Below are 4,082 nucleotides of genomic sequence, written 5' to 3'. Positions count from 1 at the left end.
TTACTTCCTCTAGCAAAACTCAGTTGACACATCTAATCCTTTTGCACACTACTTATTTTCAAAACTTCAGGCTTCAAAAAGTGGTGCAAATATGATTTACTCTGTCTTTAAAAAAAAAAGCAAGTGCTCTTTTTCATTTTCAGCTATGCTAAATGTTTCTGTTCAAGGCAACACACTTGTGCTCTCTTATGTCTGTTATTAGTGGTTCACCACTATCTCAGGAATCCACAAAACCACGTATACATAGACCTGAAAAAATCCCACCCCAATAATAAGCTATTTTACAGTCATAAATATTTAAACTCTCAAAAAGCTTTCAGGGTCAACAACAGTTACTCTCCAGTTTATAACTAGGAATAGCTTCTTTTGCAAGTTATGTCACCAAGTTATTTTTATATCAACACACACAGTTTAATGAACATTCCCCCCTTCAGCCTCTTCTTAATTCTTATGTAAGTAGAAATTTACACAACTGGAAAACCACTTTACATGTGACAGTGTCATAATTTTTATGTTGATTTAATGCATGAAGATTTCATCATAGTTCTGACACATTAATGAAGTCTGAACTTGAAGTGCCTTATGTATTTCACTAATTTAGGCATTCTCAGCAGTAGGACACATGCAAAAACAATGCATATGTTACAATAATTACCCTGTTCTGATCCTTTTTGGTTTCCAAAACACTTAAAATGATAAACTGTGATCCAAACTAAAGAAGTTCTCAGAGGCAATAAAGGAAGAATTGACCACAATTTTTTGATCCCTGAATCATGTCAAACTTGCTACGTCCTTTTGCCTCTCCTGGATTATGCTGTTTGAGTAAAAATGAATAAATATACACATACTGTGAACTTTCTACTTTTTTATGTATTATTTCATTCTTTCTAGTAAAACTCCACATACACAACTCTAAATTAGTAAGATTCCATAATGCTAATAAAAATTACTAAATTGACAGATGAAAGCATCTGAACTGAGAAAATAATTTAAGTTGTATAAGAAAACTTTCAACTTAATATTGTATTTAAGTTCCTTCATGTGAAAACTCTGTGTAACATTTCTGTAAAGTGAGCGTGTAACAGTACACCTACACTGCATACAACAGTATAACCTAGCTACATCAACTAAGCCAGGTACCAAAAAGAACCTACTCACAGTACCATAGCCAAATAAGATGACTTGCAATACTTCCACATTACTAATTCTAAACCATTTCTATTACCATACACTGTCATTTTATAACTACAGTACCTCCTCAGTGCACCACATTATGCAGTGTAAGCATAAGGAAACGTACTGCCTCCAGCCACATGAAACCATGGAAATAAGTATCTCAGAACAGGTGATGATGATGATTACTTTTAAAGCCTACATAGTTACTACCTCTTATACAAAAGAAAAAGAGCTCTTTACAAGTTGATGACATAACCATACACGTACTATTAGCAATTAACAGAACCCTAGAAATATGCAAAAGCAATTCAGGAAGAAAAGCACAAAAGCAAGAGATTATTCAAATACTTACAGTTTTAAAAAGTTCTGCTTCTTTGGGGAAATCAGGTGTACAGATACCAGATTTTTATTATACAGATTCCTAATTTGAATTGCAAAACAATTCAGAACCTTTAAAAGGTGCAACTGATTCTTAAAGAGCATCCCTTTACTCTTCCTCAACCCTACACTGCACAAATTTTTCTGCTGGACTGCAACTGAACCACAAATGTTAATTAATCATTTAACTCACCTGGCCTGGCTGGGGGGATAAACAATTAACAACCTCCTCCAGCATCACTGGTATGTGTAATCTTCCAAAATTATTGTTTTCTGTACTTTGAGGTAACTCTTCATTTTCACACTTCTGGATGGTTTCTTCCTTTAACTCACAGTCTGAAAGTTTTTTTACTGAAGAATGGATTCTTCTGGCCAAAGTAGTCACATTTACTGAATTCAGTCTTAAGTTGCGCAGAAACAAACATTTGTAAACTTGGCATAAACACTGAGATAACATTTTGGAGCTGATCAACCTAGAAAACAGTAGATGTAAGGAATTACTTTCAAACAAATATTTTTAAAGGTAGACTTGTTTAAAAGACATAGTGGAAATGCTAAAAGTAAAGCATTACACAGGCCGAGATGGATAGTTATCTAGAAATGTCACGTCAGCAAAAAGTAAGATTCTCTTTTAACTTGTTTTCAGAATTTTCAATGTTATCTATCAATCATATTCAAGCTTTCTTCTCATACGGAACACATTCTTTTCTTCTTCACTGCCAGGACTCTAGCTGCGTTACAATGTCCCAGAGATGCTTAATATTAGATGACTAACCAAATCTGAGCACAACCAGAAGAGTGACTTCACTTTCAAATTGTTCCTTTCTGTTTTGCCAAACACAAGACACTTGCTCTGAATAGTAGCACTCTGGTTGTCAAATTTTCCATGTTTCTAGCTAAAACAGGAACAAACAATTCAGATACTATAACCATATTTAAAACAGTGCTATAATTTAGTGCTTATCATACAGCAAATATATTGTTTTCATCATGCATTACATCTTGTAACACAAAATATTTTGAGCACAGCCAGAGGTGAGAATTCTCCAGGGTGTAACTAAACTCTAAACCCTGGAAAGATCAGTGTTTTGTGGTTTGTTTTTGTGGTTTGTCTTTTAACTACATAGAAAACTGATGATTTTTCCCTCTGTCCAAAACACACTAAAACCAAGTATGTTACTACCCTGCTAGGAGAAGGCTGCATGACTTCAACAGATTTTTACCTTCCATAAAAAAAACTTAAGTTTAACATGGGTGACAATGAGGCTTCATTTATAAGATATCTGCATTCCTTTATGGAGCAGAAACCTTCTGTAACACTGTATTGCACACTCTCTCCTGCAGGCAAGTAAGTTGCAACATTTGACATAAAACCATTTGCAAAAGTGCCATCCTACATCCAAACCACTAACAGAAGTACAACCTTAACTTAACCTTTTAACTATCAGGTTTTTATTACTTCTTTGCTTGGATTTACCTAGCCCAAAGCTTCACATATTTTGTCTCCACATATAAGAACATGCTGAGTGATCACCTCTGGAAAGTTATTCTCCTGATAATTTATACCTCAGCTGGGCAGTACTTCTCCTTACTTTAAGTTTGAAAACGTGTATCATTCTATAAACTTGCACAGCCATACCATAGCCCTGAGGTTTTGCGACAAACCACAATGCCTTTACAGAAATTATATGAACAAGGCAAAAACCAACAAGCATCATCCAGCTCACGCTGCCCTCCCTGCGTTGGTACGAGTCCAGAAAGTGGTGCTAACACCAGGCAAACAGAAGACTTTCCTGACAACCAACCTCAACCTATGCAAGTAGGCTGGTTTGGGGTTTTTTTCCCCCAGACGTAAGCAGAAAAGAGTTTCTTGTTGCACGTCTTAAGCAGCATTTAGGCATGGTTTTGATGTAGCGCCTTGCAGAGTGAGCCTTGCACTGTACAAGACAGTAAAGGCAGTCAGAGAACAAAATCTCAACTCAAAATGCTTTTTCTCAGAGGCGACCAAAGCAGCAGCTGGCAGCCTGCACCCAGCCTAAGGCAGGCCCCACGGCTGTGCGCAGAAGAGGCCTGTTCCCCGCTCCCTGCCCGGGCCAGGCCAGCGACAAGCTAAGCGCCGCGGGAGCGAGGAGCCGCCTGCCCGTCCTGCTCTGCCCCTCAGTCCCTACTCCTGACAGGATCATTTCCCAAGTACATTTCCTCACCGCACCTCTACGCCACTCACTCTCTCTCTGAGGGACTGGGAAAAGCGGGAAGCACCGCCCCCGCGGCGCTGCTGTGGGGGAGCCGCCAACCCAAGACTCCCCCCACCCCTAGCAGCAAGTACCCCGTTTCCGGGGGATGAGAGGCAGGGCTGAGCCCCAGGAGCGACATCCGCGTCCTGGACACCGCAGAGCAACCCATCCCCAGAGGCACCCGCGGAGATAAGCGAGCCCCACTACAAAGCAATTCCCTCAGCCCCTCACCCCCACGCGCACTTACCGTCGGCACCGTCGCGCTGCTTGCGTCATGGCAGCAGCAACCAATAA

Source organism: Mesitornis unicolor, unplaced genomic scaffold (assembly GCF_000695765.1).
Source record: "Mesitornis unicolor isolate BGI_N332 unplaced genomic scaffold, ASM69576v1 scaffold6776, whole genome shotgun sequence".
Lineage (NCBI taxonomy): Eukaryota > Metazoa > Chordata > Aves > Mesitornithiformes > Mesitornithidae > Mesitornis > Mesitornis unicolor.
The sequence above is the reverse complement of the archived record's forward strand: the minus strand, read 5'-3'. Positions refer to the sequence as shown.